Source organism: Seriola aureovittata, chromosome 22 (assembly GCF_021018895.1).
Source record: "Seriola aureovittata isolate HTS-2021-v1 ecotype China chromosome 22, ASM2101889v1, whole genome shotgun sequence".
Taxonomy (NCBI): Eukaryota; Metazoa; Chordata; class Actinopteri; order Carangiformes; family Carangidae; genus Seriola; species Seriola aureovittata.
The window spans coordinates 11,755,303-11,769,750 of NC_079385.1; the positions used below are offsets into that span (position 1 = coordinate 11,755,303).

Here is a 14,448-nt window from a genome sequence, read left to right on the forward strand (position 1 = left end):
TGCACCTGAACTTCACCTCACAGGACCTCACACACCAATCAACTGTCAACATAAGTTTGCTGCCAACCATTGCAGTGTGTCCAGCAGTTTGTTTTGATCGCACAGCTGATCCAGGACTAAAAGTTGCAGACATGAGTCACTAGCAGCTCAAAGTAGCCTGGCTAGCTCAGTCGGTAGAGCATGAGACTCTTAATCTCAGGGTTGTGGATTTGAGCCCCATGTTGGGTGATGGAGACTTTTTAAGAAGTGGGACTTAAGTACAATTGTTGAGATCAAAGTCGTTTATCTACTCTACATAGGCATCTACACCTACACCTGCACTTGACCTCTGACAGGAGAATACATCAGAATATGAATTCTGAAAGCCCTCACATACCAATCCAAAGTTAACCAGACTCTATAACCATTCAATTTTGTTTTGCAGTTTGTCTTGATGACATAGCTGAACCTAGAGTGAAAACTTCCTAAGCATGTGCTTGATTACATGATATGTGTTGTGCTAAGTAGCCCAGCTAGCCCAGTCAGTAGAACATGGAGTCAATGAATAGAGCAGCATAAAACTGTTTTTTGACTGGACTGCAAGAGGCCAGGCCTAAAAACATGAATGTATGTCGCTGACTGACTAGCTGATGAAGTTACACCATTGGCCAGCTGGCCAAGTGTTTGAGTTTCCCCATTGGCCGTCGTTCTTTCAAAATGATTTGACACAAAGAGTGTCTGTTATGTTGTTATACGTTACATTTATCGAACATTTTTTATCTTTCTATTGAGGAAAATAATTTTGCGATAATTATTACTATTGTTTTATCGCCCAGCCCTACTATTTGTAATGATAAATGTGTCTTGTGAGCAACCTGTTTTGTTGTAAACAGATATGATTTTTTTGTATTTCGTGGCCCGGCTAGCTCAGTCGGTAGAGCATGAGACTCTTAATCTCAGGGTCGTGGATTCGAGCCCCACGTTGGGCGATAAAGACCTTTTAAGAGGTGGAGGTTAAACACAAGGGTGGAAATAAAAGTCCTTAATCCATGCCACACATACATCTGCCATCTGTACCTACAGCTCAACTTGACCTCTGATGGGATGATTCATATGAAATCCCTCACACACTGATCTACAGTTAACCATTACCTGCAATTATTGCATTGACTCCAGCAGTTTGTCTTGATGAGATGGTTGAAACAAGAGTAAAAACTGCAGCTGCATTAAACTGTTTTTGACTGGACTGCAAGAGGCCAGGCCTAAAAACATGAATGTATGTCGCTGACTGACTAGCTGATGAAGTTACACCATTGGCCAGCTGGCCAAGTGTTTGAGTTTCCCCATTGGCCGTCGTTCTTTCAAAATGATTTGACACAAAGAGTGTCTGTTATGTTGTTATACGTTACATTTATCGAACATTTTTTATCTTTCTATTGAGGAAAATAATTTTGCGATAATTATTACTATTGTTTTATCGCCCAGCCCTACTATTTGTAATGATAAATGTGTCTTGTGAGCAACCTGTTTTGTTGTAAACAGATATGATTTTTTTGTATTTCGTGGCCCGGCTAGCTCAGTCGGTAGAGCATGAGACTCTTAATCTCAGGGTCGTGGATTCGAGCCCCACGTTGGGCGATAAAGACCTTTTAAGAGGTGGAGGTTAAACACAAGGGTGGAAATAAAAGTCCTTAATCCATGCCACACATACATCTGCCATCTGTACCTACAGCTCAACTTGACCTCTGATGGGATGATTCATATGAAATCCCTCACACACTGATCTACAGTTAACCATTACCTGCAATTATTGCATTGACTCCAGCAGTTTGTCTTGATGAGATGGTTGAAACAAGAGTAAAAACTGCAGCTGCATTAAACTGTTTTTGACTGGACCGCAACAGCGGGGGTTAAAACGCAAATGTCTGTCACTGTCTGACTAACTAATGAAGTTACACCATTGGTCAATCAACCAAGTGTTGGAGTCTGCCCATTTGGTGTTGCTCTTTCAAAATGATTTGGCACAAACAGTCTCTCTTATGTCATCAGGGGCCAGTTACAGGCATGGTTGTCAATCTAGCATCTTTGTCGCTTGATTTACTAACACCTTTAGTGACAATCTAAGCTACTTTCTGAAGAAGAGAATCACCAATATTGCCCTGCGAGTGCAAGGTCAGGCTATCCCTCTGCAGGCTCACCTCTGTACACACCTCTACATCACATTGGACATCTTGACCTGTCATGTTTTGTCCATCTACCTATAAACTCCAGTCATCACTCATTTTGGTGAGAACATATATGCAGATGTCAGGATGGCCGAGTGGTCTAAGGCGCCAGACTCAAGGTTGATTCCTTCCTCAAGGGACTTCTGGTCTCCAAATGGAGGCGTGGGTTCAAATCCCACTCCTGACAGTGATTTTACCTGCAGGTTTCATCCCTAACAAGTTCATTGAATATGTATGTGCATTATCCTGTAAGGTTTAATTAGACAGATTAGATTAGAATAAGAATGACACTCTTAATCTCAGAGTTGCAGATTTGAGCCCCACCTTGGGCGCTGATGTCTTCAAGAGAGGTATTGAAAACAGTTCTTTAATTTCTCTTTAAGAGTATCTGCACCTGAACTCAATCTCACAAACTCACACACCAATCAACTGTCAACAAGAGTCTGTAGGCTGATGTACTCACCCTAAAACTCTTCCACCCAACATGGGGCTTGAGGCTGAGTTATCTGTGGAATTTGTTTTCAGTCAGTAACCATTGCCTTACAAAAGCACCAGCAAACATTTTACTTTTTAGGCCTGGACCCGCTGTTGTGATCCAGTCAAAAAACAATCTTATGCTGCTCTATTTATTGACTTCATGTTCTACTGACTGGGCTACTTAGCACAGGTCCTGCATCATGTGATCAAACACATGCTTAAGAAGAGGCCCAATCTGTCTGACAGTGTTTTACTCTTGATTCAGCTATGTCATCAAGACAAAACTGGAGGCAAAGGTTGTTGAACGGCTGAAAGTCAGTATGTGAGGGGTTTTTATTTATAATTTATAATTAATTTCTATAATTATCAGATCAGCCAGGTGTAGGTACAGATGCTAATGTGTCTTGAGTATCTTGAGGATTTAGTTTCCCATCCTTTTGCTTATCCCAACGTCTTAAAAGGTACTGTCGCCCAACATGGGGCTCGAACCCACAACCCTGAGATTAAGAGTCTCATGCTCTACCGACTGAGCTAGCCGGGCCACAAAATACAAAAATTCATATCTGTTTACATCAAAACAGGTTGCTCACAAGACACATTTATCGTTACAAATAGTAGGGTTGGGCGATAAAACTATAGTAATAATTATCGCAAAATTATTTTCCTCAATAGAAAGATAAAAAATGTTCGATAAATGTATCATATAACAAATATAACAACATAACAGACACTCTTTGTGTCAAATCGTTTTGAAAGAACGACGACCAATGGGGAAACTCAAACACTTGGCCAGCTGGCCAATGGTGTAACTTCATCAGCTAGTAGTCAGCGGCATACATTCATGTTTTTAGGCCTGGCCTATTGCAGTCCAGTCAAAAAACAGTTTTATGCTATCTATTCATTGACTCCATGTTCTACTGAATGGGCTAGCTGGGCTACTTAGCACAACAGATATGATGTAATCAAGCACATGCATAGGAAGTTTTCACTCTAGGTTCGGTTTTTAGAATTCATATTCTCAGATCAGCCAGGTGTAGGTGCAGATGCTCATGTATCTTGAGTATCTTGAGGACTTAGTTTCCCATCCTTTTGCTTATCCCCACCTCTTAAAAGGAACTGTCACCCAACGTGGGGCTCGAACCCACGACCCTGAGATTAAGAGTCTCATGCTCTACCGACTGAGCTAGCCGGGCCACAAATAACCAAAGAATCATATCGTTTTACAACAAAACAGGTTGCTCAAAAGACACGTTTATCGTTACAAATAGCTTGCTTTAATCAGGAGTGACTATTTGCCCATTATTCCAAAAAGAAAAAGGATCTCAGACACTCCACTGATAGCTGGAGGATATAGGCAGATGCACAGAACATGACACATCAAGCTATATCGGAAAATATAATATGGCACTTTTGTTAAGCAAATTTCAGTAATTGATTACATTATGTATGCCCTTGGTGAGAACACTAGGTTAAAACCCAGAGGTGAGCCCGCGGAGAGAAAGCCTGACCTACACTCGCAAGGCAATATTGGCGATTCTCTTCTTTAGGAAGTAGCTAAGATTTGTCACTAAAAGTGTTAGTAAATCAAGCAACAAAGATGCTAAACTGGCAACCATGCCTGTAACTGCCCCCGGTGATGTAAAAGAGACTGTTTGCGTCAAATCACAAATCAAAGTATTTATCACAAATCACATCAAACAGCAACAGCCAATGGGGAGACTCAAACACTTAGCCGGCCGACCAATGGTACAACTTCCTCAGTCAGTTAGTCGGCAACATATGCTGTTGCGGTCCAGTCAAAAACAGTTCAATGCAGCTCTCTTTATTGATATTATGTTCTACTCGACTGGGATAGCTGGGTTACTTGGCAAACTCCTGCATCATGGGATCAAGCATATCCTTAGGAAGAGGCCTAATCTGCTGCAGTTTTTACTCTTGGTTCAGTTATGTCATCAAGACAAACTGCTGGACCCACTGCAAAATTGCAGCTAGCCGGGCTACATACAACAGTAAATGCATCATGTGATCTGCGTCACCTTTCAATCTTGGATCAGATATGTCATCAAAACAAAGTGCTGAACTTACTGCAAAACTTGCAGGCAATGGACGTCCACAGATACTGATTGGTGTGTGAGGGCCTGTGAGGTCAAGGTTAGGTGCAGATACTCTTGCCGAGTAATTGAAGGACCGTTCTTATCACCACTCTTGAAGACATCAGTGTCCAACATGGTGCTCAAATCTACGACCCGGAGATTAAGAGTCTCATGCTCTACTGATTGTGCAAACATAATTTCTCATCAAAAAGAAAAAAAAGTTGCCCACAAGACACATTTCCCATTGAAAATAGTATGCTTCAGTCAGGACAATATACTGGAGAATATCTATAATTCTAAACGACTGTCTGTTTATTGACGGTCAACGTAATGTAACAGTGCAACTGACTCTATTTTGATTAGCTACTTCCATTAGTTGTATAGTTAATTAAATCGTACAGGATAATGCATGTACATACTGTATTTATTCTGGAGAACATCCATAATTCTCTAATCTCCTGAACTGTATCCTCTTGTCAGAGGTCAAATTCAGGTGCTGATACTCTTGTAGAGTAGGTTAAAGACTTTGATTTCTGTCTTTGTGCTTGTCACCCGCAAGCAAAACATGGGACTCAAACAAGATTAAGAGTCTCAAGCTTGAAAATAGTATCTTTTAGTCAGGAGACTATACCGGAGGTTTTCCATAATTTTAACTGTGAGACAGTAGACTTGTGTAGAAACTTCCATTAGCTGTATAGTTAATTTAGCCATACAGGATAATATACATACATATTCAATGAGCTTGTTACATACAATATTACAGGAATGAAACCTGTGGGTAGAAAGTCTGTCAGGAACCCATGCCTCTATTTGGTAGACAGTGCCTTGGTCCCTTTGCTCAAGAAGGCGTAATCCTTAAGTCTGGCGCCTTAGACCACTTGGCCATCCTGACAAGTGAAGACCTAAACTCACCAGCATCTGTCTGGACCAAAGCTCAACCCCAAATACCTATAGATTGAGTCATCTCCTGTTGCAACTGGTTACTATAAGGACTTTCTGTTAAAAGAATGAATGGACACACAACGATGAATGGCTGGACAGATGGACTGGTGAACAGACAGATAGCTGAAGGATGGATGGATGGACGATGGAGGAGGGGGCGATTGACGTCTTTGATCATCCCAGCAGAAATAATCAACAAAGCCCTGGAGCAGGCCAGCTAGACCTAAATATGTGTGTGCGTCTGTTTGGTGTGCGTGTGTGTGTGTGTGTGTGTGTGTGTGTGTGTGTGTGTGTGTGTGTGTGTGTGTATTTGTGTGTGTGTGTATGTGCTGTGGGGTTTTCTGGCTGCATGCCAAGCCCAGCTCCCGCTCCCCAGGAGAGAGATCAAAGACTGTGCTCCCTCTCTCCCTCACTCTCTCTCTTTCTCTCTGTCTTTATCTACCTCCCTCTCTCATACTTCTTACACTCCTTCCTTCTCCTTCCTCGCTCTCTTGAAAACACTCGTTATTGCTTTTCTTGATTTCTCTGACATTCTCTCTTTTTTTTAACCTGAGGGCAGAGAACAGGATGAGAACAGTTTCCTATGCAAAACAGAAGAGAAAAGACAAGAAAGAGAGATAAAAAAACAAGTATTGAAAAGAAGTGGAAATAGAAAGGATATAGAAATACACACACACAAATACACACACACACACAAATACACACACACACAAAACTCTTCTGACCAGTGCTTCAAAGCCCTCTTGGTTGCCAGGTTGTCATGGGAGCAATTGTTCTGGCTGGCAGGTGTGTGTGTGTGTGTGTGTGTGTGTGTGTGTGTGTGTGTGTGTGTGTGTGTGTATGTGTGTGTCGTAAGAGAAAAAGTATTTCAGTCTGTTCTTATTTACCTTTAAACCAGACAAATCTCATGACAACACTTACATTTCAGACACACATTTCAGATTGAATTAGCCAATTAGAAAATACCCTGAACATCTGCTGTTTCAAATTAAAAGCTCCTCTGTGACCGAACACACAAGTATTGGAAAAATCCATTCTCTCATCTTCTCCTGAAGTCGGATTTCCGACTCGGAAAGTCAAGACGGACCTCACCAAACCCGACCTCAAAACCCAAGATGGCTGCTCTCTGCATCAACATAGGTAAAATCTGTAGAAATATACTGTTTATTAGTACTTCTGTCTTATTTGTGTTTTATTACATCAGTTGTACATTCAACGCTGTCTAACTTCTATCTGTAGAAATGTTGCATGTTGTTTGGATGTGCAAACTACCATGTAATGTGTTGCCATTAACTGGTATTGCTAACAATAATAACAACAAGCAACAACAATAGCAAGCTTCCGACTTTTATTGCAACATGGTGTGACGTCATTCCCAGCTCAGACATCCGAGGCAAATAGAATGGAGCATTAAGACCAATGGGCAAAAGTCCACCATATTATCTACTATGAAGATATATTAATTCAGTAACAGGTGGCCTAGGTGCTAAAGCACTGGCCACAAGCTCCAACATCTCCGGACTGGGGACATTTATGGTATGCAGGTATGGTATGACATTCAAACATTATACCAATCAAAAGTCATGTGTTTACCCTTTCATACCAAAGCAAACTAGTGCCACAACCATATTCAACCCTGGTCGGGAGGAGGGTCATGAGATAAACACATACTGACCCATTCAGATCATCTGCAAAAAAATGCAGTTTATTCCATGTGACAGTGGTTCAGTAAGAGGTGTAAGTGGCTGTATTTAAGAATCATCCAAACACAGGATCAAAGTGTCAGATGGATGTGATATTGTAAATACTGTATCATTGGATTAAAAATGTACTTTCACTTCTCTCTCCTACATGACAACTGCTGCTACAGAATGCTTAATGAAAAACATCATAGAAACAGATTGTATGTAATAAAACAGCGTCTTTCATCTCCTCTCTCTTCCATGATGGTCATAGGCATCATCACAGCTCTTGAATACTCTCTTGGATATTGTTTGCTGTACTTTGTTACTGATCTGGGAATTGAAGCTCATTTGCACTCCGTGTATGTCGTTTTGCATAACGGCATCAGATAGATGTCTAAAAATGTAAATGTAATTGTGGAGATAATGTTATTTTCCTATTGAGACTCACAGAATGCTGCACGGCGCGAGCCGAGCACAGTGTTGTTTGTCATTAAACCGACTCACAGAGGCTACTTCGCAAACAGGAGCTAAACTTCCTCTCTGCCTGTACCTCTTTTTCCTCTAGCATTTTTTTCATGCTAGTAGCAGATTGGTCATATTTTCTCTTCTTCTTTCTACCTTTCATAGCAATATGCAAATAGGCAACTTAATCCCCCTACCACAGTCCCAATCAGTCCCTCTCACTCCTTCCCATCTTTTCCTCACTACTCTGTTTCTGGCTTTTCCTCATTACTCTTCCTCCGTCTTGTCCCATATTGCCTCTTTAGCTCTGTCATTCTGCTCTTGCTTTCTCTGCATCTCCTTTTCTCTCATCGTCCTCATCTCTCCCTCTTTCTCTCCCCACCATCTTTTTCCACCCTCTCTTTTTCCTTCCCTCTCCGTCGTGTTTTTGTCCCTCACACTCTCTCTCTCTCTCTCTAGCAGTAGTCATTCTACTTATAGCCTTGCCATAAATCAACCTGTCATTCTCCGTCATGCTCGCTGGATCTCACTGGGGCTCGTGGTAGACACACACGCACGCACGCGTGCAAACACACACACACACTCTGCAAGGGATAGCAACGTGAGCCCACACATATACAAGCTCAAACACAAGCACAGACTCACAAATACAGGCAAGTATAAGGACTCAAACATGCCCATACAGATGCAAAAACACAAACACACACACATACACTACAAATGTATAGATTGTACTGATAAAAATGGAAAAAATGCAAACATAATTTTTGTATTCTTAATACACATAGACACACAAACTTGTGCAAATGATCTAAAGACAGTCAAGATTGATTGATGAGGATGACTGATTGAGAGATGTAGGCAAAGATAACAGAAAGATGTCCACCTGTCCCTGTACCCCCCCCCCCCCACACACACACACACAGAGCAGCTGAAATAATGTCCTCAGGCCTGCAGCTTTACCCAACCATCTCCTTAACTTCTTCTCCTCCTCTGTCTTAACTTTTCTTCTCTCAACTTTCTTTAAACTGTCCGTCTCTTAAAACTGTATTCATATACAAATAATTTGCATTAGCGTAAAATTAGATTTGATGATTATATAATATCATTAATGGTAATATTTCTTTATTTGTAGTTGGAGAGCTACAAAATGCAGTGTACGTAACCTGCAGTTTCCAGAGCTGAGGTTGATGGAGTTATATGCTGTTATTGAGGAAGAGAGTGAAGCAGAAGTGTTACTGTCAGTGTATTGCATTTGTTTCCCACTATATCCATATTTATGGTTAAGGCAACTCACAGTACGACTGAGGTCTTCGTTCAGTTCTAAAAAAGTCAACACTGACTTGAAACACATCATAGAACAATGCGATTTTCTTTTTTAAATATTTAACTAAAGCCACTATTTTATATTAACCATAACCAAGTGTTTCAGTATCTTACACCCAACAACACGTGGGTCACAGGATGTCAACCTCAGTCAAAGTCCTGTTCTCTGTATGCCAAATCATCCACCCTAACCTCCTCTCCATGACTTTTGTGTATAATAAGGATGTCACACTTGTAGTAGCGGAAAAAAAAAAAAAAAAAAAAACGCCTCCAATGAACATAATTCAGGCAGCAATTCAATACAATTCCACCAGTTCCACTTCCTCCACATCGTATTTGGCAAAGGAAATTAGCAGCATATAAATGTATTGTGTTGGAGATAGGGTTGCTTTTTCCACATTTGCCTCGTTTTGCTATTCGTATCTTCTTTTCTCTGCCTTACTTTCCATCTCTTTCCTTTTCTCTCATTCTTCTTGTCTTGTCTTTTTCACCCAGATCAACATCTCCTCTTGTCTTCCTCTGTCTTTCTCCTTTTACTCCTTCTCATCCTCCTCTTCTCCTACCTCTCCATGACCAATGCAGGAGTCCCATAAAGACCCTCAGGAGTCAGAAGATTTCACGGGGCTTTGTGTTTGGGTATGTGTATGTACGTGTGTGTGTGCGAGAGAGGAAGATAGAGACTGTGTATGTGAGTGGAAGACAGCACATGTGGCATGCAAGGTCACATAATCCTGTGGCCTCCACATACTGTTATTGACACACACACACACACACAGCGCTCTATGACCTGCGCTGGCCTTGCACACGCAGAATGCACATGAACACGCACACACACAGATGTTCTACTATAGCCCACAATACCCTCAGTGTTACACACACAGCGAAACAGATACTTTCTGGGTAAAACTTCTTCTCAATGTTGTTCTTTGTCCCTTTTACAGAATAGGTGTGCTGATTTCTTACTGACAACAAACCGCATAAAATCACCTGATGAATATGTAGCCAAATCCTCTGCATATTCCTCTGCACCATAGAGCTCCATTGTTGCCCAAGAAAACATTGAAAACTGAATAATGAACCACACTGTTGCACTGACATGGGTCAACACCACATGCACCTTGTGTGGTTCCAGACATTTGATTTGCCGTGATATGTTCAGTGACTCGTAGATCTGTTTTGCTGTTTCCGCCACTTAGAGGGACAATTCACCAATCAGAGCTCAGTCGATGGGATTAAGAGTGATGATGTAATTTTCCTACACTGTAAATTGACTTACAGAAACAGGGCTGGAACATAGGAAAGTATTGAGAGACGTACTTTTGTCTTCTCATGGGGTTTGTTTGTTGACCAGAAGAATAAATAGAATAATACCAGCCTTGTCCTTTAAATGTATTACATGCAGTACAAAAGAAAAAAAGCACACACAGATATAGATTGCCAAGGTCGCATTTCAGGCATTCAGAGTGTATCTTATACAAGCCCTCCTCTCTTTCTCTCTGCGCTCCACTGCTTTCCTCCTCCTCTGCATTCTTCTCTCCTCCATCCTCCATCCCCTCACCGCTGTCTTCCACACATGCGCACACACACACACACACACACACACACACGCACACACACGCACACACACACACACACAAACATACACACACACACACACACACACACACACACACACACACACACACACACACACACACACACACAAGCACAGCCTCTCCAGAGATGTGTCCGTTGCTCTGACCTCTCTCTCTCTCCTGGGAGAGCTGGCTGTCTGCCCAGCTCTCTCTTTTTTTTCTCTCGGCCTCACACTTTCTCCTTTTGCTCTGTCTCTTTCTTCTTCTTCTCTCTGTATCTCTCTATCTATCGATCTATCTATTTTTCTAATCTCCTTTTGTCTCCCCCCTCTCTCTTATCCTCTCCTCTGTTGCATATCTCCTCTGCTCTTGCATCCTCTTATCTCTTCATCCTCCACTCAGTTCCTCACTTCTGCTCATCTTCCCTCTCTTCACTGTCTTTTTACCCCCCCTCCCTCTTTTCCACCTACACCCCATCTTCTGCTTTTCTCCTTCCCTCTTTTACTATTTCTTTTCTTTCAAGGCTTCCAGGGTGGAAGCTAGTGCGACTGCAGGGCTCTGTCTGGGGCTCGTTGCCCAGTTCATGCGGCACTGCGCCCACAGAGGGTGGACAAGGCTGAAGGAGAGCTGGAGGAAGAACAGAAGAACAGATTTCTGTTGAGTCACACTTTGCTGGCTAGAGTGTTACTGTGGCTACAACAGCAATAGTGTGTGTGTGTGTGTGTGTGTGTGTGTGTGTGTGTGTGTGTGTGAGAGAGAGAGAGAGAAAGAGAGGGTTCGGCTTTTGTTTTTTGTTCAGGAAACTATGTAGCAATAAGCACACTAAGGATCATTCCAGTTTATTATAACTCAGGTTTCATATTTGCTTTTAGCTTTGGCCATCGTTTTTCTTGGTTATAAGGGCTGTAACTAATGATTATTTCCATTATCAATTAATCTACAGACAATTTTTTTATTAATTGATTTATAGTTTGGCCTGCCATCAAATAGCAAAAATAGCCCATCATACTTTCCTAGAGCCCAGGATGACGTTTTCAGGTGTCATGTTTTGTCCAAAACCCAAAGATATTCAGTTAAATACAAGATCAGAGAAAACCACAAAGTGTTCCCATTTTAGAAGCTGGAACCTGTGATTTTTCTTTTGCCATTTTGCTTAGAAAATGATCAAAATGCTGATTCATTTTCTTCCGATTGTTTGATCACTAATCATTTCAGTTCTCACTACTACTATGGCCAATAGGGGAAGAAATATTCGCACAGATGATCAGACAGCTGGCTACAGTTCTTCATTTAAACTACTTTATTAGGGTGAAACTGAAATCAAAATGTCTGCTAAAATTTGTCATTGCACCAGAAAACTAGGCACGCCCAACTACTGGAAGTATAGTAGGTAAAATTGGACGCAAGTCTCTGTTTGTTGAAAACTTGATCATCTCACTGCTGGACTTACTTTTAGGGATAATTTTGTTTCCACATCTCAGCATTTAGGTTTTATGATTGTTTCTCATAGATATGAAAAATAAACTAGAATTATCCTTTACTTATTATACCTGGTATGCTGAAAACCAATAACGGCATCTGTGTGTGTCTGTGCGTCTGTATGGTGTGTAACTATGCTGAGAGTGATGCTGACAGCCGGCACACACACACACACACAGACAGAGTGAGCATCAGCACACCTGTCCCCAGCTGCATGCAGAGAGCAACTATTCCCCTGCTGGTCACTAATGGTACAGGCCTGCTGGAGAGGAAGCAAATGGCCTGGACCCAACCATGCATGATGGGAGAGGGGAGGGTGGAGAGGGGTAGTGGTCAGATGGAGGGGGAGAGAGATGGGGGAAAGGAAAGTGAGATAAAGGAGGGGTGGATGAAAGATGGCCGTGCCTTCTGAAAATAATTTGGTGAGTGTAACCAAAACAAAAAGAAAGTCTGCACAGGAAAGGGGAAGACAGAGTGGGGGAGAATTCACGCCAGTGTTTAACATGTCGCCTTTAACTCTTGATTTATCTCCTCACTCTCTTTTCCTAACTTTCACTTTCCTTCAGTTTCCCTCTTTCTCTCTGTTTCTCTCACTTCTATCAATTTCAATCCCCCCGTCTCCCCCTCTAACCTCTCACCCCTGTCCTTCTCTGCTTTCCTCTCTCTCCTCTCCTCTCATGTGTCCAGTGTCAGTGGTGAGTTCCAGTGATGTAGCGCCCTCTGTCTGTGTCCACTGTTACTGCAGCGCCACATTTTAAAACTTCAGCCACTCTGAACTACAGAAAACACAACTTTAGAGAGCTAACATTTACTTACATTTATACAAACATGTATACATGTATACAAAAATGAAACCATTTTTCAATGCAATATATAGTAATTATTTTAACTTAAGATCCATTCATGTATGCCACTTTTTTTTTTTAAATAATACGGCAACCTAAGATGAGTAAGCAAATATTTTTAAAGCCCCAAATCAGAAATTTTTACAATTTATGTCTTTGAATGAAACACACACATAGACGAACAAAAAGATAATCCCTGAATCCTGTGGTAGCTCTGATAAGAGCCGTAATGATTGTTTAGACAGAAGCGGCTTCATATCGGTGCATATTTTTAGAGTGACAGTGTGATGTCAATGAGGCCCAGGCTGTCACTGACACATGCATTCCAGTGCTGCATGTATACACAACGTCCTTGCAACCAATGCCAGCAAAGACGGATCCCTGTACATTTATTGAACGTAATGAATAACACAAATCTGATCTCAATTCAGGCGGCATGCGCATTTGACAGACGACGCAGCGGCACAGCAGTGGCAGACGCTGATGTGAAATATGCTACTGCACGTGTTAAAATATGCAGGATGAAATCCAGGAGATACAGCCCTGCAGAAGCATTTTTAACTCTTTTGCTTCCAAAGATTAGAAGAAGGAGCTCTGTTCTAAGCTCTTCAACCACAGTCTGATAGTAAATTCAGGGGGGAATGGATTGGAGGGCATTGTTGATTCACTGTTCAGATTTTCAATCCCTGACTGAGACCCAGATTTTGTTCTGTCCCTCATTAATCCAAACACAGAGATCCAGCAGCTTCATGGAAAGGATGCTCGGTTGTGCTGCCAAATGCTCTCTGTTTCTGAGACAAAAAGATCTGGTATTTTTAAAGACAAGTGCAGAAAGAGTAGTAGACTATCTTCCTCAGGTAGAAGTACTGTTACTCTTCAATACAGTGATGCACACAGTTTTTAATACAAACTCAAATCTGTCCCACAACAGCAACATTCTTGCTATCCAGGAGAAAATATCAATATTGGCCAGGTGTGCAAACCCATGATTTTGTCCAATGCAAACATTTTTTATTTTTATTTTTCTTCCAGCACTACACGCCTGTGACACTGTTGGCACACAGAGAAAGCACAGCTTTCTAGCCATGTAATAAACTATGAACATTTTGGCATTAAAGTCAATTACTTCAGCATAAGAAATACCTACTAAGTGTTTAGGGACATTACATAGCCTGAAATATGGACCAAGTATTGTTTACTGCCTGAAATGTTGTAATTTTACGCATATTACAATGGCAATGAAACGCCAAGATTTTCCAACTGGTGATGTTTGACTGTAACCATATACAGTGCATTTACTTCACTTTATTTTCATGATTTTATGGACAAGAGCTGCAGCTACCAGGATTTTAAAAGTGAAT

The 14,448-nt window shown here is 41.5% G+C and overlaps 1 protein-coding gene and 6 non-coding genes across 7 annotated transcripts in view; 4 read left to right on the top strand and 3 right to left on the bottom strand.

Annotated features, from left to right (window-relative positions):
* Window positions 1-14,448, bottom strand: part of wnt5b (wingless-type MMTV integration site family, member 5b) — an 83,072-nt gene that overhangs the window by 57,633 nt on the left and 10,991 nt on the right. The window lies entirely within an intron of this gene.
* Window positions 156-228, top strand: trnak-cuu (transfer RNA lysine (anticodon CUU)). Its single transcript has one exon. It is a non-coding gene; the product is annotated as a tRNA-Lys (tRNA).
* trnak-cuu (transfer RNA lysine (anticodon CUU)) lies at window positions 896-968 on the top strand. The gene has a single exon. It is a non-coding gene; the product is annotated as a tRNA-Lys (tRNA).
* On the top strand, window positions 1,545-1,617 carry trnak-cuu (transfer RNA lysine (anticodon CUU)). The gene has a single exon. It is a non-coding gene; the product is annotated as a tRNA-Lys (tRNA).
* Window positions 2,286-2,391, top strand: trnal-caa (transfer RNA leucine (anticodon CAA)). Its single transcript has 2 exons — window positions 2,286-2,323; window positions 2,346-2,391. It is a non-coding gene; the product is annotated as a tRNA-Leu (tRNA).
* trnak-cuu (transfer RNA lysine (anticodon CUU)) lies at window positions 3,150-3,222 on the bottom strand. The gene has a single exon. It is a non-coding gene; the product is annotated as a tRNA-Lys (tRNA).
* Window positions 3,802-3,874, bottom strand: trnak-cuu (transfer RNA lysine (anticodon CUU)). Its single transcript has one exon. It is a non-coding gene; the product is annotated as a tRNA-Lys (tRNA).